Below are 27,061 nucleotides of genomic sequence, written 5' to 3' on the forward strand. Positions count from 1 at the left end.
GTCTTAAGGTAACATGTCCTGAAGATGAACTTGTTTCTACGTAATAATCATGTGACACTCTTAAAAGTCACTGTGCAGACTGTACATGACACTCAGGGATGTGTTTAAAAGCAGCGTTGCCAACTTCCAGTCTGACGTTCCAGTTCACGTGTATATATAGTAAGTCAGATAGAAGTGTGCTACTCCTAGGTCATACTAAGATCTCTTTAATTACCCACTTGTAAAATCTTCTAGTAGCACGGTACAAAGACAGTAAACAGCTCATATAACACCTTGAAAATAAAGTAACACACTGGAGCTGAAAGCTTCTAAATTACAACATACTAGTTGCATTTAATATTAGCCTCAAATAAAATTTTTATTGGCTGTGTTTTGCTCAGTGAATGTAGCCTCTTCCACTTATGGAGTGCATGCAAAGAGACTGCACTTTCCTTGTGCATATTCTGTAAGTATGTTTGCAGTATGGAATACTTGGTATCCACAATACAAGCTGTGCTATTTAGCTGTGATTAGTTACTTAAGTCACTTGTTATTATTTCCATTACCTAATTGGGGGAGAAGAATTTATAATTAGCAGGGTGAGTTTGGCTTTCTGAATAAGGCAGTAATTTGTGGGATGAGATTTAGCAGTGAGGTAGAATTAGGATATTTTCCCTTTTCTTAATTATATAGATCTTGTCCATAGAATCAATCCTAGAAAATTAAGTTACTCTTAATACTTTAGGAAGGGAACGTATTAATTTTAAATACTGTATTCTATTAAAAAGGAAAAGCAAATACATTCTTGATACTAACTGAGAAATATTGTCAGTAGAGTTTGGTTTGTGTAGGTCTGTGTATAACATACGTACAATGAGTCTATTATGTACTTAGATATTTTTGATCTGTGGGCCTTGGCTCTCGTAACCACCCTTAATTTGAACCTGAAATCAGTGATAGAGCTGTAATTAGAGGCTGACAGTTTGGTACAGGTTTCTAGTTAAAGCCCTTCCTTGCTGGTAAGGCAGCTTTTCTGTGTTGCTTGTGTGGAACCACTGAAGTGTATTAGGAATTTTGACAATTAGGAAACAGGACCTTATTCTTTCTTCAACATTTGTTAGGACTGGAAGTCTTTCCAGGGATACATTTAATGTTAAAGATGAAGTAACAATAAGAGTCAGGCCTAATTGGAGACGTCAGCTTCTTCTGAATCTATATGGGAATATTTTACTCTGTTTAGGAATATTATCCTCAGATCTGAGTTGTTCAAGTGTCAGTCATGCAGTTTTAAATGTCAGCTCAGGCTTCATTATTGTGTTGATTTTAATAAACATAGTCTCTGGCACCTCAAGTTTTAGTTTACTCTGTATTTGGCTTGCAAATTATGTTTTCAACTCCAGCCAGTAGAAGTGAGAGATTGAGAACGGACTCAAAAGTCTGTTCACAGACTTTTTTTAGGTCGCATGTAGCCTCTCACTGGCCTATGATGAGCATGAGGAGCTGAGTAGTGCTCATAGGGCAGTCTTGAGCTCTGCTGGGCTCATACAGTATTGATAAGTTAGGTGTCAGGATGAATTATCACTCAGGTGCTTATCACTCTTCATGGACTATACAGAAAGACTAGTGTGACTGGGATTCCAACTCAGATGTCTGCATTAAATACCTACTGCTAGATGGGATGAATCAGGTCTTTTTTTTTTTTTTTTTTTCTTTTCACGTTGGCAGTAGTGCTAATGAAGATCAGTTGCATAAATAAGTGTTCAGCACATCAGTAGCAATCAAGTACCACTATGGAATTTACTCAGAATGTTTTGATCAAAGGTTGCTCTCTTTGTCAGTTATTTTGAATAACATTTTGAGTTTTTTTGACAAATATGAAAAAACTGTAAAAAATAGGAAAGCTGGATCCAAAGTAGGTGAGTTCATTCCAGCTTTGTTCAGGCTTAATCTAAATCTGAAGAAAGTGCCTTTCCACAAGATGCTGGGTGGAGACACCCCGGGTTCTGTAGCTCAGCCAGTCTGGCTATTTCACTTGGAAAATTCTTCTTCGTTTATGCTTCTGCTCAGGCCAGCTTTATGCTAGCTTCTCCTTTCTAACAGATGTGCAGATTCACCTGGCTCCTATATATTTGGTAGAGAGTTTCCCCATGAGTTCAGTGGATGTGAAAATAGAAAATAAGCAATACTTACCATGCCTTTCATCTATATCTGTATACTCTGTTAAGTCCTCGTACAGAAGTTCCCCTTGTATAGAAGAGGAAATTGTAGTTGTGAAGGGGCCGGTCCAGGAGCTGATTCTTGCTTCTCTGAGGGTTGGGCTTGGCATAGAATTCATTAATCTGCAGCTCTGGCTTAGGCAGGCATTTTCCTCCCTCCCTCCTTCCTCCTCCTTTCCTTTCCTCCACTCGGCTGCTTGTCCTTGTCTGGCTCTCACCCCACCATGCTAGCACAGTTGTGAGTAGAACTGCTGAATAAATTGGACTGGGGAACTGTTCCAGCTAAAAAAAGATTATTATATTGGAGGTCCAGATTATATTTCAGCTGAATCACTTCCTTAGGAGACTATACAAATGTTTGTGCTGGGAGGGCAGTGCAAGAAGCTGGATTGGACATGAAGTAGGAATGGCTTCAGCTGGCAAAAACATCATGGCTGCCAAAGCCTCAGTCCCAAGAAAGTGCTCTCAGAGCGAGGGCAAACCTGATCAAGTGACCTGATAGACTATTGGCAATGGACCTGCTTTGAGCAGGGAATTGGACTAGATGACCTGCAGGGATCCCTTCCAACCTGAAATATTTTGTGGTTCCATGATACAAACTTAAATCCTGTTTCAGACATCCTTTGGCTTTGTAAATTTGGCACCTTCATCTTTTGAACTTATCCGTCATGCTTTTGCACTCGTATTTTTTCAAGAGATGAAGACAGAGCTAAGATCACTACTGTTCAAAAGAGATAGAGGCCTTCTGACCATCTGGTATGCTGAACATAGTAAAAGCCAGAACACATCCATCCCTGTTTTTCTTAGTAAGAGGAACACACTTGTGACTTTCCTTTATTCTTTTTTACTTTTTCTTAAGTAAGAGTTGCGAATGTGGCAGAGTGAGTACTGTTGTATTTTGTTTTGTTACAGCTTAATTGTAAATGATGCGAAAGCTGAAAGGATGTTGTCTAGGCAGAAACATTAGACAACCCCCCACCTGTTCTATTGTCAAACTCTGTGATACCCGTGCTTCTGAGCCTGTTGTTGCATAGCAAGTGGCAAAGCAGGCAGCGCCTTCAGTGGTGCAGGACTGTCCCTGAAAGCCGTTTTATCAACTCTCAGGTTCAGGGCCACTGTGTGTTGGTAGTGGATTGCATGGGTATGTTGAATATATACCTCTGTTTCCTTCTTTTGTGCTGTGATGCTGGTGTTGAGACCAATGTTCGTTTTCATTTGCCCAGCCTCATGCACAGAACACAGGGAGCAGAAGACCGTGTAGCTCTCACTGTAGCTGCAGCAATGCAGATATCAAAGAAAGTGTTGACACCTGGAGATCCCACACATCTGATGCATCCCCCAGGGTGTCGCAGCTCTGGCAGCCTCTGCTATTTTCCAGTGGGATAGCACTCAAGAAGACCCCAGCTTACTGCACAAAGACATCCAAGGCCAAAGATGAGTACTATGTCTAAGCACTCAAGGTGCTGTGCCTGACTTTTTTGGCAGTCTGCACAATTTTAGTTTTAAAAAAATACCTTTTTAGTATGCATGAAAATATATGTGGGAGACCTTATTCTAAACTTTTTCCGTGGCTTAAGTGAGAAACAACTCCAAGTATGCAAAGGAAACTGGAACGAACCAGTTCGAAGGTGATATAAATGTATCCGAGCGGGTATTTGTAAGAAACAGTGCAAGCAAATATAGCTCTGCTTGTTTGACATCCAGAAGGGGATTCATTTATGGATTAAATGGAGAGACATAAGTACTCTAATACATTAGTCACCCCATTCTGAAGTAGGTATGTAGATTAATTCATACAAGTTGTACTCCAGAAGTGCCTCTCCACTACATTAAAAGGGTTGTCTAGACGACTAGCTTAGATTTGCCTGTTTACTTTAAAGGCATCTAAAGTTTTAGTGAAATGAATATCACCCCTGGTTTACTGCAGGCCTAACTTGTGTCCGGGTTTAACACGGGGATGTGAGAGCCTCATCCTGCTACTGACAAGAATATGTTTAGCTCTGTCTGGATCTTAGCCATACTGAGAGAGGGACATACTGACATGCAGAGCCATGGCAGTGCCAGGCAGGGGGACATTGTGCAAGGGCTTCATGAATTTTGTCTGTCACAACTTGGGGAGCATCCATGCAGGGGGATGTGCATGGGATTGTCAGTAGCTGGTGCTGCCCAGACACAGGATCTGTGGGTCCCTGGTGGCATCTGAAAGGCAGGAAGAAGCACTACAGTAGGATGGTCTGGGAGAGGGATGCTCCTAAAACTTTTTATGACAGCTCTGCCTGCATTTCTTGCATGCCAGCAAACACTGCTTCTGACCCAGAGAGAGGCACGTAAGTTGCATTGCTCAGAAGCCAACAGCAAATTATCTGCAGCATGTGAAGGATATTTTAGAGCAAGAGTGTTTCAGAGAGTATCGTATAGGGTCAGGACCTCAGGATGTAGTCTGAAGAGAAATTCCCTGGTGGCAGACCTGATCCCAACCGAAATCTCAAGCCAGTTGGCCTCCCCCATGCCAGCACAGCTGTTCATATCACCATGTGGGAGACTGGACTGGGAAATTGATGCCACAGAAATATAATGTGTTCTTTATTATTTTGCTGTGTTGCTTGCTGTCTTAAATGGCTCTGCTGCCAGTTGTCCATGGTGGGGTTCAACCAGCAACCCTTGCACAAAGCTGTTTTTCAAAGGCTCAGCGTAACCCATTGTAAAGAATTGCTCTTGGATTGCTTAAAAGAAAGGTCTGATACTTGTAAACATTTGCACAAACAACATGCTTAGTGAGAGAGTATCTGAGGCCAACCAGGTATCTTACATTTGTCCCCCCATTAGTTTTCAGTTCCCATCCAGTCAAGTCATTCTTGCTGGTGACTCAGGTCTTTGTGTGTTTCCTGGCTGCCCTTCAGCCAGCCCTCAGAGGAGATACAGCATCACGACAAGCTCCTTCTCTCAGCCTGGTGAGCCAGGCGATGTCACAGCGCCTTCGCTTATCGCCAGTGACCTCACCGGAGAGGCTGAAATCAATCCTCAAGGAGGACTTGCTCTTTTAAGGGAAGTCAGCGAGCCTTTACTAATTACTGGTTGGCATGATATGTGTTGGTTATTTGAACTAGAGAGGGCAAAATCCCTTGGGCCTGCTGCCCAGGCTATATGCGTTTATTTGGGGGTGGCTGGCAGCTTGCTGCCCCGGTGCTGTGCCTCATGCTGGACGTGCAAGGTGACTGAGTCAGCTGCTGCATCACCTCAGTTTACATCATGGTTATGTTCTGTGGTAGAAGAGGGCTGATTCATGTCGATTCACCAGCAGCTCAAATGTCCACGCAGTTTGGGCTGGGCAGAAAGCTGGGGCTTTACTTTTCACCTTTTGTCCCATCTAAAGCATGGGCACCTTCACCGCAGCCCTTGGGCGATTTGAATACGGGGAGATTCACTGCTCTGCAGAGCTTCCTGCTCACCTCAGCACCCTTCTGCCAGGGGCTTCCTTAGGTCTGCAATTGCAGGAGCATACTCTGTGGTGGGCTCTCGCTGTGCTGCCAACCCCTGTACGTCTGCAGGTGGACTGCCCCCTTCATTTCTTGATAGCTCACTGAGCGAAATCCCTTTTCATTCCCACCCCTGCTCATCTCCCCGGCTCTGCCTCTGCGGCCATGTGCGAGGCAGCAGATGAAACCCTATCACTGCAATGCTGAAAGCTGAAAGGAACTTTATTTCTGAGGGTTAGTTGTTCTCCTGATTGCTGCGCTGATACAGTTATTGGCACAGCCCCATGGTGCAGTTAGTAGTTGGCGGACAGGAAACTGTCTGGTTGCTTTCTCTTGCAGAAAACAAAGTTTTGTGGGCTAAAAAGACTGCCAAAGGGGTTTCAATGTAAGAAGGGTGGGACATCCACAAGATCTGCTCAGAGAGGCCTAAAGGAGACGGTGGGGCAGGGTGAGAAGAATGGCCAGAAAGGTGGAAATGGGTGTGTGACAGCTTAGCGGGTCCAGGCAAGACTGTGAGTGCCGTCAGAATGGAGACAGGCGTAAGGGGAGGCTCTACTGGGGAGAGCTGTATGTCCGTCAAGGAGGGGGACACTGGAGGGACATCATTATCTTTTGTTAGATATACCTAGAAAAAGTCCAAAGGCATTTCTAGGCACACCAACTTTTCAGTGGAGCAGAGATGGACTTGTGGACCTGAAAATCTGGCTGTTTTTTTTCCCCCCAAATATACTGCTTAATCTAATAAAAATAAGACCTCTCCTAACAAACGTTGCCTATATCCTGAGACCATCACAGTTCCAACAGCAACACTATTACAGGCAGAAGTAGAGACAGAATGAAATTTGGGGCACCAGCAATTGAATTGGAGGAAAAATTCAAAAGCAGCTCTTTCTCAGGGATATGTTAAAAACAAACCTTCCTTGTGCAGTCTCTGCCCAGCAGTAGATTTTACATCCTCTATAGTTCCTGGAGTTCAAACCAGTTTAACATCTAAAAACGCTTGCCTGTTTGTTGCATAGCCAGATCCTGCTCTGCTTTCTCCAAAAATAGCAGGGCTTCTCAAATAGTAGAGATGTCCAGGATCAGTCCCTTCCTGTTGTCTTTGTGCACAATTTCCCATGTTGTTTACTGCATAAACTCCTCAAGCTAAATATGTCCATCAACTTATGTGTCATGGCTCTGTCCCAAAGCTAGCCATGGTACAGACACTGCGTGAAGGAAGTCTCCTAGCGTATGATAACATACTACCTTCGTGTTTCTAGTTTACTGCAGGGTAAGTGATGGTATATGATTTCAGGGAAGATTGCCGATTTGCAACCTCTTCAGGAAATTGTAATGTTCACTTAGACACTATCCTTAGTCAGAATACATTAACTCCCTGCCGAAAAGATGGCCACAGTTTAAGTTAATTGTACAGTTGTTGGAAACAATGAAAGAAAAAAAGGTTTCTCATTGTAGTCAGTCCTCCCACTCATGGGATCAGCCAGTTTCATATCCTTGCTGTCTCACACCACAAACCAACGGGGAGGAAACAGTAGTTCCTGACTCTTTTTTGAATTAGAGGAGACAAAGGAAGGACATTTTTGTATTCCGCACAGCTTTATTTTTTAGCAGTAGTTTGTATTTCACTACAATTTTCAAGTGTTTCACAGAAGATTACCACAGCTATCCTGGGAAATATCTGCACTGGAACTGTTGCTTTATTTTAAGCAAAGAAAACGAGACAAAAATGATTGGAAATGAAGGAACTCGTGTCAGGACTTCCTGTCTCTATGTTTAGACTTAGTTCATTAGAACCTGTTAAACGGGGAGGCGAGCTATTTGCAAAAGGCTTCTTGGTAAAATGCAACCAAATGGTAACACTTCCAGACTTTTCCTCTGATTTTCAATGTAGGGCTGTGGAATGGGTAACCAGGCAGCATCCTCTTACATCAGTCCTCAAATCTGGAGAGAGTGAGATAAGGAGAAATGCTCTGTTTGCCTCTGAAATGCTTGTGGCTGATTCCAAAGGATCCCTGATCTTGCTGTTGATAGGAGGAAGCTCTTCTTCAGATGAAAGGACACTGTCTTGGAGATTATGGTCTTGGCCTCAAATGAGATTGGCAAGAATGAGATATCACTGTACAAAGAAGTTTTCCCCAGGCATTCAGGAGGGGCTGGGAACTCTGAGTAGCTCTATGCCTGTTCACTCCCCAGACCAGAGGTTTGTATGTGCTTGCTGGGGACAAATGCTGGTGAAAGCATACACCAAAAGGTGGCACCACATTAAGGCCAGCAGAGCTGCTTAAAACAGGAGGCTGTTTCCCCTTGCTTCTTGCAGTCAGCCATTCCTGTTCTTACAGAAAGTTCCTAACAATTGCAACACAAGCATTTATATGACCCTATGGCATACTGTATTGGAAAACTTGCATTTTTTTTTTCCCAGGGGCTGTTTTTCAACTGGATCAGTTCCCTGATCTGGTTCACCACGTGGCCACACAAATATTTATGATGGCACAGTACAACAGATGATCTGGGAGTGATGTGGGAGCGGGAGAAAGCAGGGGCTGCTTTGTTGGCAATCTTGCACGCTTAGAAGAATACCAAATTGTAGCTTAAGGAAGAAAGGAAAAGTAGTGGGGTGGCGCATCTGAGAAAGGGAGTTGAGGCATGTGCATTCTTCCCCAGAAATAAAAACACAGCTTCAAATGCCAAATGGTGCAATTACAGGAGGTGAAGATCAGCTAGCACAGCCATTTCAAATAATGCAGTCTGCAGACAGGGAGATTTTCGGTATTTCATCCATCCCAAAACCTCACTTGGAGGGAGCTGGGAAGCAGAAGATGCAGACAGTGGACCAAAACAGCTGCAAAAGCAGTGGGTCGGCATGCAGATGAGTCCTACACTTCCTCGTGATCTGCAAGACCTGTGGTGAGATCCTATGGGAGAATATAACCCACAAATTATTCATCACGATTTTCTTGCTAAGTGGGGCTGCTTGCAGTAGCCTTCTGTGCCTGGCACAGCAACCTGGCCGAGCCCTCATGGGAAGATGATCTGTGGCTTCCTGCTGTACCAGCTGCAGTTGTGCACCCTGCCTTCTGTCACCTCACACTTGGGCTTCTCTGGCCTTGGCATAGGTGCCCTGTTCGTACCTGTCAATACCCCTCAAAAAAGACTTTGCTGGGACTTTGGATGTCCTCTGGCAATTGCTTTAATATGTCTGGTTTTTATGCCAAAACATCCTAGTTCCAATGCATTCGGGTGGCGAGGAAAGAAACTCAATAACTGTTGTTTTCTGTTTTCTGAAGCTCTACTGTGTTATAAAATGCTTCGGAGATAACTCCCAGTCCAGCAGGGAGCTCAAAACACACTTCACCATTGTGAAATTAATGCAGTTGCCAAGTCTGTTCCGAGCCTTACAGCTCTGTGTGCTGAAAGGCTTTGCTGGACAGGACAGCAGTAAAAATGCTGGGCTACATCTCTGCTGCAGTCTCAGGCTCCAGTTCATACTTGCTTTTTTTCTCCAGGACCCAAAGCACAGCTTAGACACATCCAAGCTAACTTGTTAACTCAGCAGTAAAGCTACAGGGCAGCATAGAGTTCAGGAAAAAATTCCTGCCAGAACATCTGGGTGAATGAAGCAGCACTGAGCTCCTTGGTGGTGCGGGTTGATGGTCATCTCTGCCCCCCAAAATTTGGGTCTTTCCACACTGTACAGTGTTTGTGAGGCATTCATACTGTTACACTGTAATGGACAGTGCTTCTCACGTAGTAAGTAGAGATAAGTTTTCCCCGTTTACAACTGTCTTTCAAAAGATTTTCAGGCCCCTGTTGTGTATAATCTCACAGTTACACAAGAGGTGAGGTGAGGGCATTTGCGCTCTGCGCGCAGTGTCACGGAGGGTTGGGCCCTGTGCAAGTACTGGATGCCAAGCCTGATTTAGTGTAGAGGTTCCTCTATTCTTGTTCCCGGGGACACAAGAGCCAGTTCCTTTCGGAAATGGTTTGTAATAAATGAAGTTCTGAATATCCAAGTGACTTCTCATTTTTCACTGGCACTTTATTTCAGTAGATGCAGTTTCAGTCAGTACTTCCCTATCTTTTAAGTGAATGATGTTATCATACCTCCCCTTCTTCAGAGGCTCTCAGGATCTGTGGTGAGATCAAAGATTTCAACTGCTCTGTGATCTTCATTAAAATGGAGAGACAATAGGGAGTGGGCTGGCTCAGGCAGTGAAAAGTTCCTTAAAAATCTTTGTCTCTTCAGGCTGTGATAACTGAGCAATATCCCAGCTTGGTTAAAGGATGCAGGGCAAGAAGAGGAGCAGTGCTGGAATCAGACCATTGGCTCATTTCTTTCTTTTGCACCTGGGGAGGGTCCTTTCCTGAGCATTAGAAGTTCTGCGTCGCCCCTGCATTTAGCTGATGAAACCCGATGGGAAGGAACAAGCTCGGGAACAAGTTTACAGTTCCTGCTGCTACAAATTGAAGAACAGGATTGCTGAGCTTATAAAGCTCTGAATGAAAAGAAAGCAAAAACATCCCCATCCCCAAGGAGGTGTCCGGTGCCTCCATGCCCTGCTCCTGGCTGGGCGGTGGGACAGGCCCTGCCCTGGGGGAGCCACGGGGAGCCCCCAGCCCCAGGAGGACCCCGGCCCTCGTGGGGCACTGACAGCAGGTTTGCCTCTGCTGGAATCCAGCCAGTGCCTTTCTGCGGGCTTTTTCCCAGTGTGTTCTCAGCTACATGAATACATCTGAGCTGACTAAAAATATTCTTATCTATTATTCAATAATCTCTTCATCTTTCACCTTGCTGCTGGGTTGCTTTGTAAAACTTTAACAATAAGCTCAGTTGATTGAAGTGCAGATAAGGAGTCAGCTCCTATGCGCAGATTTTTGCTGGAGAACGGTTTGTGAAACCCCTGTGTATTCGGTCTATCTACTAGTTTCAAGACCTATAGACACTACCACATGAAAAGAGAGGGTGCTTGTTTGTTTCCACAAATGTTTCAAGTACGCAATACAAGACAAACATGTTATTTAGCTTTTATTTTAAAATATCTATTGCAAAAGCACGGAGCTAGACTCCAACAGCCAGGAATAGCAAATGAGCTGTTCGTTATGTGAAGCAATGTTCTCAACAGAGTATTTTCGTATTTTCAAATATTTTCAATATTTTTTCATTTCAGTGATTCTTTTTCATCAGTGTCAGAATGTTTGGTGAATGTATTTCACAATATTTTCTTAGAAAGTGTGTGACAGCCACACATTCGAGGCTGGAGGAGGAGGAGGAAGGAGGGAATTACCTCGCATATGAAGGAGAATATTGGAGCAACTCCCCTCTCCCATCCCACTTTGGATTTTATGACACAGTTCTGGTTTTGCAAATATGCCAATTTTTTTTTTCTCCTAGAAAAAAAAGAAAAGGCAATGCATTTTTCACTGTGACTGTGAAGAATTATCATTCTCTAGCCCGCCCAACCTGTACGTGTGCTGCACGTGGGCAGTGTAAGACTGTCTCGTGGAGGCCCTTGTTCAGGAGTGACAATGGAAGTCTAATCCAGAGCACGGAGATGTTTTTGGTCTGAAACATGCTCCTACCTACATTAGGAAATTTCACCACCAAGTATCTTTCTGAGCTGTTGCCCAGTGTAGGTAGGTGGATATCTGGCACCTTGTGCCGCTTTTGCCATTGAGGTGGCTGTGATAGCGAAGGCTTCTCCACTCTTGCCAAGGAATTGCTTTCGCATCAGACATCCCTCCAGATCTCCTGTGTAAACAGGACTGACAGCTAACCCATCTATATTCTCAGTATTTCCCTGAATCCAAATCCTGGAGAAAGGGAGGGTTAAAAGCATTTAAAGCATTAAGAAAGAAGTCTTATTAATTAAAAATTAATGAAACCCATCTCATTAAGCCTCTTTGGCTCTAGCTATGCTGAGAAAAAACAGCACTGAATCAGCACATAACTTGCAGAAAATGCAGTTGCATTTAATGACGTGGTAGCTTGTCACAAATTTCTGCCCTTGCCCATTCCAAGGACAAAATGAAGCTTAACATTGGGATAGTTAGAAAGCATTTTACCTTGTACATTTTAACACTGCATTTTCCCAGCACAGTGTTGGGCTTAGTTATTCTAATTTTATCTTCAGTAATGGGTTCCTAATTTTATTGTCATGGCTGTTGCTCCCTCAGGGCATTTGGAAACAAGAATCAGCATTTAAAAAAACCTTAGCTATAACAGACTTTTAATAATGAAATCAATGAAAGGAGTATTCCTGACTATAAATCCTGAACACTTTAAGATGGACACATAAAGCATTGTTACCATTTGTTTACTGCTGAGTTTTCCAGCCCTGTTGCATTTAACCACGTTTTTGTCCTGAGGATATTCTGCCCAGATCTGCCAAACCCCATTCAGAAGGGCTGGTGGATGGCATTTTTTTTTCAACCAAAACATCCGTCAGATGTGGCACAGTCCAGGAAACCTTTTGAAATAAAAGAGGCTTGTGGTAACCAATGTAGAGTTGTGGCATTATGACCAAGAATCTGCTTTGAAGTAACAGCAGGCATTTCCTCTGATACAGAAATAGGTGCAATTTTTCCATCACTTCTGTGGGAAAGTTGGTGACACCAGATGTGGGAGGAGGCATGTCCATGGCTAGGTGGGACTCTGGGTTTCCAGCAGCTCTCTTCACAAAGGTGATCAGTGTCTCTGTATGTGTGCGTCCCTGGGAGATGGGCTTTTCTCCTGGGGAGAGTCTCTGGGTCTCCACACTGGCTGCAGCTTGTCTGCTCTGTCTGCCCTGTGCCTCCCCAGCACCCGTGTCTCAACCACTGATGGCATTTGGAGGTAAAAGGAAAGCCCTGGTGCCACAGCTCTGGGATGGCCAGGTGCTCGCTCCCTCTGCTGCCCTTCTCCGCATCAGCAGGGAACATCAGCAAAGGTGTCTGTGGGGCCCACGTCTGCAGACTTCTCAATTCCCATGTCTGCAGATTACTCAAGTAGGATAATGTGTTTAAAAAAGGATTATCTTGCTGGCTCTTGTTTGCCAAATATCAGCCTGGAGCAAGTTTTTACAGCTGAGTTGCAATGGCCTGATAGCAGTGTTTATGATAGAAATCCTGCCAGCTACTTAATGCCAGGAACGCGCTGGTCGCTTAGTCACTGGAAGACTTTGTTGTCAGAATTACTTTTTTTTTTTTTTTTTTTTTTTCAAATGGGAATATGTTTGGTGAATATTGCTTGGTGCTTCTAAGAGCAAAGGCTCCAGCTGGTTAGTGGTTAGCCAGCCCCATGGGCACTGCTTGCAAATGCCCCACGCAGCTCTGCCAGGAACAATAGCAGCTAATGCTTGCGCAGCACTTTTCCTCGTCAGGCTGATCACAGCAGTGGTGGCGCCCGCTCTGCACAAAGCTGTGGGTGCTGCAGAGCTGCCACCACAGCTCTCTGGTAGTACAGGGCAGGAAGGGGGTGGTGGGATGCAGGACATACGCCGCCCATCGCTCCTGCATGTTGCGCAGAGAAGAAGCACAGCGCATCCCACCACAGGCACTCAGCACTTCCCAGGGCTAGCTACCACATTGTGCCCACCTGGAGACAGGACTCTATTCTATGGACAAACAAGTCTTGGGATATTTTAGATGGGAAATAAGGCCTCGAAGTACCATGGCTATGGCTCACTAAACTCTTTTATACTGCTCTTCATGTCACAGAATCAGAGAGTGGGAATTTGTTCCTTTAAGGCAAATATTTTTTGATTTCTCATCTGATTTCTCACACTTGGAGCACTTCTGGGTAAGGAATACCAAATATGCAAAATTATAGTGTTTCTACAGTGGAGCTACTAAGCCCCATTCAATCTTGTGCCCTTGAGCAAAAAAAAAAAAAAAAAAAGACAAGGCAACCTCATGGCAGGGGACTTTGCCCTCGTGGAACTGCAGGATAACCTTTCTGTGGATATGCCCTTGGGAGATACTGAGAACCAACAGCCTCAGGTGTTGGTATGGACAAAAGCTACCTAGAATCTAGATTAAAAGGAAAATGTGTTTGCTGAGCTGCTCTGGGTAACACAACAGCTCCTACAGCAACGTGTTTGTTGTCATTGGCCTGGTATGAGCAGCAGGGTATGTGCAGCTCATACTCAGTCATATAAAAGAACATGAAAAATGACACTGTGATCCAAGACCACGGAGCTTCAGGTTACATCGTACATTGCCTGCTTTCAGTTAAGCTCAATTCGAAGGAAATTATTGCCAGTTGTGTTACATTAGTGCACCGAAAAAAGGGCTGCGTTTATGTTTTCCAGAAAGTTGCTGAATCACATCACTGTGCGGAATATATTCCTCAAATTGTGTCTCTCCAATAATGCAAGGAAAAAAAATAAAAGGCAAATCTGTATCAACAGATGAAACCCATTACATGGGTTAGTTAAATAAAAGTAACACCATCTTTTTTTAAAGTCTCATGCTGCAGTGCCTGGGAGTTGAAGGGCATAGAGTGTTCCTTTTCTGTTCTACTGCTGCATGACCTGTGCTTAACTATTTATGCTGCAATCCTAAAACCTGCCCTTGCTCCCCAGGAGGCAAACACTGAAGTATTATTAGACCTTAGTGCGTGGGGGGAGAGCTCTTAGTATAATTTTAATGTATAAATATTGTATGCTCTGTGCCTGTTCTTAAGTTTTACAGAAACACAAGTTAGCTGGTGCACACTCTGGTGGCCGGTCTTACTGCAGAGAACTCACAGGTATGACACAGTCAGTAGCACGTGTGTTTGCCATGCACTGTGTGCCAGTTTCTCATTTCTTCATAGTTATGTTTAAGTAGAGGATGCATATACTGCTCAGTTACACATCCTATAAAAGTCATTACTTCCAAACAAATGTTTTTCAGTTGCTAGTCCTTTGATTTCAAAGGCTGAATCGAATCTGGGTTTGTTTGCTAAGATCGACTTTCTGTCAAACCTTTTTGGTCACAGCTCCCTATCTCTTTCAAAAATAAAACAGCCTTATCCACTCTTTTTTGGACAATAAAAAACAAAGTAAGGTAAAGGCTCTTGGTACAGATCTGTGTCATGCTCAGCAAATGAAGTTCTGGCTAGGCTGGGCCTTCCGGGCTTTGCAGTTGAACAAATAACTACTAACTTTCTGGGCTGACAACAACTGTATCCATGGTTTTTAGATTTTTTTTTTTAATGTCATTTAAATTAGAATAAACATAATATTTGATCTGTTGAAATTCAGGCATATAGGCTGTAGTCACAGTAACAACTCTGTGCTATTTCTGTATATTCTGTCTTCTGAATGCCACATTAATATTGATTCTGCTTCATACTGCGTCTCTTATGTTTTCTGTGACATACAGTTAGTTATGCATTTTCTAATTATTCTTTTTGTTCAACAGAATAGTAGGCTTTACTTACTGCATTCTTCCCTTATTTCTAGGCAGTTCTCTATTGCTTTGGGGGATGAAATTCTTCTAAATTTCTAATCAAGGAAATCTCCATCCTGCAATGTGCAGAGAGGAGGCTGGGATGGGACAGGCCAATGACTTCAGAAGAGGGAAATCACCGCGATTTTTGACTCCTTGCAGGGCTCAGGTGTGAACTTGAAGATGTGTGAAGGAGGAAAATAAGGCGGATGGGCAGCTGCAGCCCTCGTGCTCATGCCCTGGGCAGGTAGGTGTTGCTGCTGCCCCCCTCTTTGCAGGGTAACTCGATCTGGCCCTAGGACTGCTCCCTAAGACATTTTCATCCTCTGTCTTTGGCTGTCCTTCTCTCAGGGTTATCACAAGCTGAAAACGGCTGTCACTCAGGAAAAGCGGGCGACACGCTCCCTCTATAGGCTCTTCTGGTTGTTGCTCTCATGAGCTGGGTGTCCAGGGGATCAGAGCCACATGCAGGTTTTGAAGGCTGATGAAAACTCGTTAAGTGCATTTGTTTTAAATTTAGAGATGATTTTTGCAGGTTTATGTGTATACATATGTGGACAGGTGTTTGTGTATTTATATATATTCTCTAACACCCGTGTATAGAGCTACTTTTTCTGCAGGAGCCACATATGGAACAAGTTTTACTGTTTAATCTTAGTCTTTTTTGAACCAATATGTTATCATTTTTTGGTGTGAATTTTCTGTTTGTTAATGGTATTATGACAACACGCTTTTGATTGCATTTTACCTTTATTAAGGGAAGAGACCATCCGAACCAAGGCACGCTTCCTTGGTGGTGCCAGCAATCCTGACTGCTTTTCTCCCCACTGCGTCCCAGGGCCCAACCTCCTCTGTTGCACCAGCACTGCAGTTTCTGGTGTCACTCTGATAACAAAAGCAATCTGGATTAAGAACATCCTGTAAATAAAAAAGATGGTTTGCAATTTGGATCAGCCCAGTGACCTGCCTAGCCCCAACAGCAGTAGCAGAGCTGCATGAGTGCGCAAAAGCAGCCCAAGGCAAGGCAGGGACAGGAGGAAGATGTTCCCAAGCTGGTGTTGCAGCTGAAGTCCCCCTCTGTGAAAGTGCACCTGCCAGTGTGCTTCTTTTCTGGCGTGGATATCGGAGGGAATTCCCCTGCAGTGCCTGAAATAACATGTTAGGGAAGAACTACACATCTGTGAGTTATATATTAACAGTCACAGGTGACCTTTCAGAGAGTGGCGGAGTAACCATCTCACCGAATTACTGATTAAAATAATGGCACTTTTTCCATTATGCGGAGCACAGGTATTAACTCCTAGGAAAAGACTGACAAACTCTTTCAGTTCAATGGTACTGTTTTCAGTTCCTTGTTACTTTTGCAAATGTAAGTAAATTGTTCAGAAGTTTTCAATGATAAAAAAATGGCTCTGGCTGTTTCTTGCGGGGAGCAGAAGGGAGAAGGCAGGAAATGCTTTAGCCAAAATGTTGAGGGCATTTCCAAGGAAATGTCAGGAGAGTAACATAGAAGCTTGCTTGAGTTACAGAAAAAAATCTTAGCAGTCATTCAGTGTTGTGCTCATTTTTCCTTCTCCAGGTCTGACCTTGTTCTGTCTTGAGCACTACTGGAGATCTGCTGCAGTGAAGTTTATGTACTTATGTCACTTAGGACACAAATGAATTGCTTTAACTTAAGCTTAAAAGCAAAACCCTGCCAAAGATGACAAATCTATATACCACCAGTTAAATGACTAACGATTTATTTGTCTTTGAAGCTTCTGGTGAAAGCTGAAGCATAATGAAAGAAAAAATAATGTAAGTTACATAACATCTCACATATGGAATTTATAATGCTCTGATTTAATATGGAAAAAAATGTTCTTCAATGGTTATATAGATAGATATTATGAGGATGATTTTATGCACAGTGCACATTGGACACCAGATATATTCAGGAGATTAAGCTTTTTGACTAGAGAAGAGACTTTCACAGAAGAGCCTTCTTTTGGTCAATATATTCCACTACTTAATTAAAAGAAATCTTGGTCATGTTTCAATTCAATTGTTTGGTTTTCAAGAGACATTTCTGACCTTCAAACATACAAAAAAATCCTTGTTTTAAACAAGAATATTATCTTGACATTCATTAAAAATTGATATATATATATATTATTTTTTTTCCAAAGAGCTTCTTGTTTGCCTAGTAATATATTTGCTTCAAATTGCACATTTGGAATTGTATGGAATTTGTGTAGCCAAGGATTTAAGTACCCTTACATAATTAATAATATGAAACAAAGTCCTTGTGGTGTTGACGCAGTTATTCTACCAAGAACTCAGCTAGACAGACACCTGCAGAGACTTTTCAACTCCATCAATATGGGAAGCACGCTCTGCACTCAACAAGGCAAAATAAGAAGGGATTTGGGTAATGAAAGGCTGGTAATAAATGCCAGCCATCACAGGAGATTTAAGGGTGGACCATGTTCAGGGCAGTATATAGCTATAATTATAGCTGGGGAGGGAAGGGCTATAAGTTAGGGATAGGGATATAAGGGCTCATATGTAGGGGTAGTTTATCCACCCCTTGGAGTTGCTACCACTTTACATGGGCCAGGGTTGTTCTGGGCGGTGAAGGCTGTATCTCCTTTCATCCCACCCAGACTGCTCCAAGAAAATTAGAAGCACGAGTAAGGGAGAAGAATATAAATCATTCTGCATAAATAGCTGGTGCTGTGGCAGCCAAGGACGCAACCTGTGAGAACAGGGGAGAAGGGTGAAAGGCATAGAGGATAGCCAGGATTAGGTCAGAGCAAAGACTGAGTAAAAGCAGAGAGAGAAGCATAGGTACAACAGGTTAGCCCACGGATGAATGATGCAGGGTTTCTATGCCATTGGTGGAGTCCAGGATGTAAGTGTGCTTAGGAGTAGAGTGGTGGTTGTGTCTGGATGCAAGGGCATTGTATGTATACGTGCATTGCAGACACTGAATGTCTTTAAGCTGATGCCAGAAGTCTGCCACATACATCAATCTTGGAATTGCTGCCAGTTTGCTGAGTACAGTGTGTCCAAAGGATTATTGTATGAGACCGCAGTTAGTAGCATGCAAAATGAGCTGCATGTAAGTCATACTTGCATCTGACGTTTGGGCAAAGAAAGGGGGAAGGAGATTACATGTGACAATTTTGATCAGTCTTTTCAGAAAAAAAAAAAGCTTTGTACTTGGCCATAGATTAAATTTGTGTTGTGATGAAGAGACAGCAACATCAGTTTCCACTTGCTGGAGTTGTTTCACATGCAGGCTTTGACAACCTCATTTCTCCTCATGGGAGGAAGAATGTTAAGAAATTCCAGCGTTACCTTTCAAATGGTTATGCCACCACGCTACCGTATTGCACCACCAGGGCGTTGCAAAGTGCCTTGCAATGCAAAGCTACCCAAACTTAAAAATACTTGGGAGTGGCATATTATTTACTGTACACATGACACCATCTCAAAAAGGAAGGTTATGCTTAGCATGCTTGAGGTGATGGGAAGTTGGGAAGAGTCGATATAAATTTCATTTCAGCAACTGTATGGTTCAAATAAGAAGAAATCCATTATTGCCATTGTCCTCTTTGCCAGTTCTACCTGTAACTGTTTTTTATTTCAGAAGAGGCAATCCCCACAAACAGCAGAATGAACAAATTTCCTGCGTACGAGCCAGGGCAACATCAGAGAGGGGTGTGCAGAGCAGCTGGTTTGGCTGTTCGGGCCACTTGGCAGAGCCATGAGGACCACGCTCCGGGCTTGCTGCAGGGCGGAGGAGGGAGCTGCCAGCAGCCACCTCTGGTGTCAGACTTACGCAAATCAAACCATGTCACAGCTGCATAGAAAAGTCCCACATTTCTTTCTTGCATTGATGAGAAGAGCACTGCAGATGTGAGGATGTGGACAAAAGTAGCCACTATTTCCTCTCCTCTCTACATGCTAATCAGCCATGCTAATGGGACATTGGCTAATCCCTCTGGCTTTTGAATTGAGAAAAGAAATGCTCCTCTTCCCAGTAACTAATGAATCATCCCTTTTAGTACATGGCATGCATGACTGCATTGTTAAAAGCAGTCTTAATCACTCACTGAGAAAAATGATATTGATCATTTCTCCCTTTTAGAGATGTTGTTAACTGTAAGCCTCAGGAGCTCTGACTCACAGCCTGTGTGCTGCAGCAAGCCCAGAATGACTACAGTAGATTTGTAGCTAGTTATAGAAGCCCCCTGAGTCTTATTCTTTGTGTCTTCCTATTATGGCTATAATTTTGAAAGATGGTAGATTTCTTGGCTTTGTACCTTTCTAGGGATCTCTGGTCTGCAGACAGACTTGGACTGAACTTTACACCAAAGTTCAAAGAGGGGAGGTGCTTTTGGTAGGCAACTGATTTCTAGTGAGAACAGAGCAGAACAGTTCCTGAACTGGGGGAACCGTACACTCCATTTTGCCTTTAGTTTTGCACATTTGATGGACAAGCTACACGTACAGCAGTTCATCCTGCTTTATGAGCATAGGACTATGTATCAACAAGACAGTGGAATGAGGAAAAAGAATTAATAAGAGTACATTTAAAAGTCTTTGACGGCTTCCTGGAAAGAGGCTGAATGGATGTGAAGTGAGAAATACATTTCTGTTGTTGTTGTCTAGGAATTGCCAATGGCAGAGCAAACAAAGTAAATAGATAAAAATTTTTCAACCTGACAGGAAAAAACATATCTGTTGTTGTTTCAAATATAGACAGATGTACTGATAGAGGTACTTGTGTATTCCGTGCATAGAAAATACCACACTGAAAGATCGAAGATTGTTACCAAAGCCAAATGGTCAAGTTTTCAGCTGCTGGGGAATGCAGGAATCAAGACGGCCCACATCCTCTTAAATCAGCCTTTTTGTGCATGTATACGCATTATAAGAGTATGGTATGGCTGAATTATGTTATTACGTCCAGGTTATTTATTAGACCAGGATGTCAACTTGTTAATTGCTCCACAAAGGCAAAGGAAGCCCTGGGACCTCCATGGGGTTCATGTAAGGACAGTTCTGACTGTCAGTGACTGAAAGGTATGCTTGTCGTTACCAACACTTTCTGTTATTTCCCCTAAATAGCCCTTCTCATTCACTCTGTGCAGTGACCGCCCCCATTTGTTGCCCAGTTCTGACACTGAGTGACACGCTGCCATCCTGCAGGTCCCTGCTGTCCCACCGCTGCCTTCCTCAGCTGCTGGAAAACACAGTTTGCTTCTGCTGACAGCAGACTCTCAGGAGGCAGGAAGAGGGTAAAAAGGCAGCCGATGAACTAACGATTGCTTGTGTAACCAAAAATGCATGTGTGACAAGACCTCATCGTGTTTGAATGTAGCTGGTGGCAAAGGTGATGTGAAACGACGCTGACACAAGTGGTTGGGGTGGAGATGCCTGGATGCTGCACGTGACGCATGCTCGCCCGTGCTGTCTGGTAGGCTGAGGTTGGTGACTTGGCAGCCCGGTGATTTGTTGGGCACTGTTCAACTGTCACAACTTTCTGTAACAAACGAGTGCAGGGCACAGTATCCTCAGTCCCTGAAGCCCACAGCAAAGAGGTCTCTTCAAAGGGACCAAGTTCACCCACAATGGCTAATGGCCTTTTATTTTCTCAGCAGGCCTTTCTGGCAGCTCCATCCCCGCTCTCTGAGGAGAAAGGACAGGAGACACTCAGTCCAGGACCAGTTCAATGTAGGATAAGGATCCACCTGCATGCTGCCCAGATGCCATTGAGTATTTTTTATTTGCTGCTTTGAAACATCAGCCATAAAAATAAGTGTAGGCTACTCATTAAATGCAAATTGCTAAATACAATGGGGAAAAACAGAGAAAAAATATCTCCAGATAAATGACATGCTAAAAGGTACTCAATAAAGGCACTAGTTCTCATCACGTGGTCTTCTCTTTGAGTTGCGCTGGTAGAGGTGGAAGGGTGAGGATGGCTCAGAGATCCCGTGCTTTAGCTGGGACCCCTGGGACACATTTGCTCAATCTGTAGATCAGGCAATCATAGTTTTCTTTCAGCATCTTTGCTTGGCATTGGATGACTGGATTTTTGTTTCTTGGGCTGCCTTTGCTTCAAAAAATTTCTGTCTAAGAAATATCCTTCGCTATATGGAATGGAAATGGGATTTATCTAGTGACAGTCTCACTCCCCTTGTGGGTTGCCTGATGGACGTGGTCACTGGATGGAGGCATGCTGTCATGGGGGAGCAGCCCCCAGGATCTGCCCTCGTTCAGCTCTCAGACATTAACCACCATGGATGAAGCAGGTGTTCCCAGTGGTACCACGAAGAAAGAAATGACAGAGGGAGCCTCTGGAAGAAGAAAGAAGTGACTGGAGGATACCTCCGGAGCAAAGCACAGAAGCCCCAGGTGCCTGCCCCAGTGACCACAGGCTGACAGAGGTGTTGTGAGGTCTGACTGCCCTGTGGGTGCAGAAGAGTGTAACTGGTAGAGCCACAAATCCCAGCCGTCCTCTGTGGTCAGTGAGAAATACCAAATAGTAACTGTGCAAAGTTCCAGCCTCTACATAGCTTTCTCTCAGTAGAAAATAACCTGGCTCTTGGCAAAGAAAAATGGACCGACCTGTTTTAATCATCTGTAAATGTTTTCACGATGCAGCGACAGTTACAGTAGCCAGCACTTGTTCTTTGTAAGTAGGGTAGCAGATGTCAGGAAACCAACATCTTTAATAACAATCTGTAATGTGATGTTTGAATTCCTGACTGCAACTTCAGCTTAAGGTCTCTGTAATACTCCTAAAATACACTTCCGGTTAGTAACGTCATTCAGCACCATCCTTTCTGCTCAGATCTGAGAGCACTTTTTCATACTTGCTTTTTGTTACATTCATAAAAATAGCAATTAAGCATCAGTGAGTCCTTTATAACACAAGACTCTTGGATCACTTCACTAAATTACTCAGTACAACTAATTGCCCAGCACTTCACAAGGCCCCATTTCTGTTTCAGCGGCCTCCTCTGCAACCCCTCAGTGAGACTGAGATAGCTCCCAATCTAGTATCCCAGTACTTAAGGTGTAAGATTGTGACTCTCAATAGACTTGAGCTTTTTCCTCCTAGATCCCGTCCATGTCTATGGGCAGGCCCAGGCCTTCCTGGAAGACCTCAGAACTGGGCCCTGGGGTCACTCTGGTTGCGACACTCCCCCAGGCCCACTGCTGTGGCCTCACACAGCCTGTGACATCTACATGTACGTACTATCTGCCTTTCCACGAGAACAGAGTCCTGAATAATGTTCCTACCTAACAGAGACCCCAGTCCTTAACGGGGATCAAAAGTCAGGTTGACCAGAAAAGCCCTGAATCACGTGTAATAGTTCTTTTCCCTTATCGTGGACTGGAATATTGATTTGAAGGAATATTAACTGAGGTCAGCAGCAAAACTCTCACTGTCTGCAAGGAATCTAAGAGGACAGACTTAAATATCTGACACCTATTGAAAGATTTATTTGAATGCCTTGAAAAGAAACACTGAATGCCTGCTCATCGCTTCTGCCTTGGGCCAGGCTATAAAATGGGTGATCTTTCTAGACTCACTGTGGACATCGTGTAGCTGGGCAGCTGACAAATAGTGTACCAGGAGATGACCCTCACCTTCATCCTAAAGACAATTGACATTTTTAACCTTATATATTTGCAACTACGCTGTTATTATAGTTTCAGGGTTTGTGATTATAGTAGACAGGCTTAAAAGGAAGGATTTTTATAAAAATAAGAATTGTCCTGAAAATCTCAAACTCAAATTTCTACCAAAAAAAATCATTGTTCTTCATTATTCTTTATGGGAAATCTCTATATTTGATCAGAAATTTCTAATATGAATAAAATATGTCAACTTCAAACAGCACACCTGATTTTCCATTTCTTGCTTCTCCAAATCACCTGGCGATCTCAACAAGAGATTTTGGTGTTCTAATCACATATTCTAGCCAGTTAAATCACCACTGAGACATTTTGCAGGTTGGATGGTTTTAATTGCTTTTTCAATCTTTAATCTTAAAAAGATCATTTCTTTAGAATATGCTTTTTCTTGATTATTTGGTTCATAAACATTTTTGAGGCAGAGACTGCCCATGCTATAGACTTCTACAGTATACGATATCCAGTTTTGGAAGAGCCAGTTATTACAGAAGAAGAAGAGCCAATCATTACAATGCCAAGCAGTAAATAGAGTGAACACTTCTTTTCTGAGCGTATGTATCAATGCCATTCCTTCAAGTGTTCTCAAGAATCACCTATTTCTCTTGCATTGCTCTTGCTATTACAGCTACCTAACAGCCATTCAAGAAAGGACAGGTATGGAGGCCAGGCCACTGCTCCATGGGGTGGTAAATCTGGCTTCAGGGTACTTAAATACAGATCAGAAAAGTTACCAGAACAAATTATAAAAAATACAAGTCTGGTGCAAACTCATCCCACCTAATAATTTAACATTGTTTTAAAGCAGTAGCTTTTTTTCTGGCCAGCTTTATAATGGACATGATTATTTAAATTTATTTATTTATTTATTTATTTATTTTTGCTTGCAATCAACTTATAGTAAGCTAAAAGTATAAAACTTCTTTAACACTACATCCCACATCCTGGTAGTTCAGAAGAAACAGTAGCACACTGGTGCATGCATATTTGATTCAGGTTAAAATTGTATTGTCAGTTGACCCAGTAATGCATATAGCTGGCATTAATGAAAGGAAAGCCTCAGCTGTTGAAGGGCTGATTCTTGAGAATGATGTAGCATTTCATCATCCCACAGGAAATGCATTTGTTACTTTTCCCTTCATTGATTCCCAGTGCCTGTTTGTCCTAGGCTTTGGTAACCACTCTTAATTTTTCATTTGTAAATTATTATTATTTTTTTTTCCCCAAACTTTATGTAGTGTTTATGAAATTGCAAAACTTACCTGCTGTATGCCAGGAAAGGCAGATCAAGAATAAAAGGTCCACTTCATTATTCTTTTAGCATGAACATTTTAACATTATAAAAAAAAAAAAAAAGGATTAACTAAGAGATTTTTAATCCTGCTTTGCTTATTCCCATCATTCTTCTCATCTAAATCACTACTACAATTGCTACATAGACAGGTTTGGCTAGTACTGCAAGAAAATCAAGGGTTGGTCAGCAGGGCTTTTAGCAGTGTAACACTGTGCAGCTTAAAATAGCATTTTGGATCCTAGATGCAGTAAATTTCTAACATTAAAATACAAATTCTGAAAGACTTTGAGAGGTTAAATTTATAATAATAGATGACCATTAAGCATTGTGTGGTTACTCTAAGCCTGTAGGAGTATTTATTTATTGTTTGAAAGCCTGGAAACCTCCTTTTAGAGTTAAATTTTGCCCTCTTTATTTAGCAGTCTCTACTCTGACCATTTAAAAATATTTAACTGAGTTGCTGATGCAATGCATGTACACAGTGACACCCAACAAAGCCAACATTTATTGCAACTGCTTACTTACAAAACCATGAACAAATCATGCATTAATTTTCAGAGAGAGTGAGGGCAGTGTTTGAATCAGTGCTATATGGACCTCCATATATTTAGAAAAAGCTTGTTATTATATTTGGTTAATTTTGTGTTTGAAAACTATCGCAGACCTTCAGCTTTTTTTTTGCAATTATTCAGAAGGGTTATCAAAACAATGCATATAACCATTATTGCAATCTTTATACACCAAATTGAAAATCCATCTTCTGTTTCAGCTGCAAATAAATGAGTCCTAGTAAGATTAATGTAAATGATCAGTCGTACTGGCATCCCCTATAATCTGCATAACTAAGAGCTCCCCTGATTATTTCATTTGGAATTTTAATTATTTTGCTGAAAAATCTTTGAAATAGCCTCAAGCATGCCTAGAATAATGGAGAATAATAAGCTTGTGTTTAACATCATAAGAAAGAGAAATTATATACATATATGCGTATGTATAAATATATATAAAAGCACATACCAAAGTGAGCAGGTGAGTAAGCCCAAAGAATGTGTTCTTTAAAATATTTCTGTTTTACTCTGCAGTGGAATTCCACCAATCCCCTTTCTTTTTCCTATTTATCCATTTTCTGCGCCATTTACTTGAAAGTGCCTAGGAAACTTGCCAGCAAGAGCTAACATCTCTTTGAAGTAACAGGATCAGAATGTCATGGTATCACTGCAGCTTTTTAGGGTGGAATTTGGAAGTCTTTGTTTTGTGGCACGCTTTCAACTTCATGCAGAATACTTTCTTAGCTGAGGCATTTGGCAGAGTGCTCTGCATGACTCAGCAGAAGATCTCTATCTCAGATTTTGATCATATTAATATCAAGTTTATTTTTTACATGAACTCATACATATTTATCATTTGAGCTCTCTTTCATGCTGCTGGGCTTTCTCTTGTTCCAATGCCTCTCTCTCCAGCTACTCCAGCAAAGCTACAAGGCATACTCCACACAGCCATTCAGTCCTGGGGGATGGGAAAAGAAATCAATTACTGCAGCCTTTTTGTTGTTGTTGTTGTGAATAGAGATAATTCTATTATTTCTGTCTTTAATTTGGGTTACCCGTGGAGAGCAGCGCAAATCCTACAACGTTCAGGTTCTGTAACACCAGGTACAAGTCTGGAAGGCTGTTGAATTTGTTATTAATGCTAGCCATGCAAGCTTTCTTAGTACACCCACTTGTTACTCACGCAAGTAATTGCACTGACTTGAAAGAGGCTTTCTGTAGCACAGGACCTGGCCTGTAGTCACCTCTTTGTTACAGACTTCATCACAGATTCAGCCTGACTCTGAAGAAGCTGAGGAAACACTCACCCTGGCACATGCAGACTGAAGTACTGATGCTCTGGCCAGCTTCTTCAGTACCTGAAGTTAAGAATTGAAGAGCCATTATTTTTCTCTGTAGAGAGAAGGGAATGGGTCAGGAAAGACTGATGAGCAGTCTGAACAGCCTATAATCACCCTAGACATTTTGCCTAGCTCCTTACGGAAACAGAGGGGACCTTGTGTGTCTTTCAACTTCCTTGCCTCTGCTCCCCACCAGCTATGGACTGACCACAGCACTTATGTCTCCTGTGGAGTGACTTTTCACCTTGATGTGTCACTTTTAAAACTGGTTTTCTTGGTGTACTGTGAGTCTCCCTGATGTCTTAGCCCAACTGTCTAACACTTATTTCTTCGTATCACAAATCTCACCAGGAACTTCTGCTTTCTACCATTGGTGCCACCTGCAAGAATGACAAGTTTCAACTGGAGTTTCTCAGCAAAATGAAGAAAATATGAATTTGAACAGCACTCTGCATAGTTAGTTTGCAAATATATTTAATGGGAGACAGGAATAACAATAGCTGAAATGTTCTTTAGGGTTGGTTGTTCTTCCTAGATTTTCATTTGTCCAGCCATGTTCTTAAATGACAATTCTCAGAAGGTGTTTTGATGGAATGGTGCTTTGATTTAGGAATACACATATCCCTAATTTTCTATGGAATACATGCTTCTAAACCACTTGGGGGAATTTGCACATTCCCGCTGTTTCTCCTGGTTTCAGCAACGTTATAAGTTACAATGTACTACTCACCTATGAATTACACTTCTGCACTTAAAATGCTTCCTTTTCTAGTCACAAATTTACTAACTTAATCTGTTTATGAAATGTTATATACTTAACCTACACATATATTTTTTGCAAGTGACCGAATTAGCATGGCAAAGCACTCCATGATGCTGATCTAGCATTTTAGAACCCAAACTCCAGATGACAGGTTTTCTAAATCATTGAGGATGGAATGGAAGATGGTGGCTGTAAACTTTATCTGTATCTGGACTCCTTGGCTGCCATTTCATAAACATGTACAGTAGTTGTACAAACATTATAAACAATTTCCAGAGCTAGCAAATTTGTTGCGTTTATTTAAGTATTTTAAAATAAAAGACTTAATGTGACCAA

At 42.5% G+C, this 27,061-nt stretch overlaps 2 long non-coding RNA genes across 2 annotated transcripts in view; one reads left to right on the forward strand and one right to left on the reverse strand.

Annotated features, from left to right (window-relative positions):
• LOC308187525 overlaps positions 1-3,190 on the reverse strand; it is a 34,604-nt gene extending 31,414 nt beyond the window's left edge. Inside the window, exon 1 of the long non-coding RNA XR_013944761.1 lies at positions 2,170-3,190. This is a non-coding gene — a long non-coding RNA (uncharacterized lncRNA). The remainder of the gene's footprint in view (positions 1-2,169) is intronic.
• LOC308187526 overlaps positions 1-18,359 on the forward strand; it is a 30,993-nt gene extending 12,634 nt beyond the window's left edge. Inside the window, exon 4 of the long non-coding RNA XR_013944762.1 lies at positions 15,100-18,359. This is a non-coding gene — a long non-coding RNA (uncharacterized lncRNA). The remainder of the gene's footprint in view (positions 1-15,099) is intronic.
• Positions 18,360-27,061: the final 8,702 nt, after the last annotated feature.

The sequence above is a fragment of the Anser brachyrhynchus genome (assembly GCF_964034855.1).
Source record: "Anser brachyrhynchus genome assembly, chromosome: 1".
NCBI lineage: Eukaryota > Metazoa > Chordata > Aves > Anseriformes > Anatidae > Anser > Anser brachyrhynchus.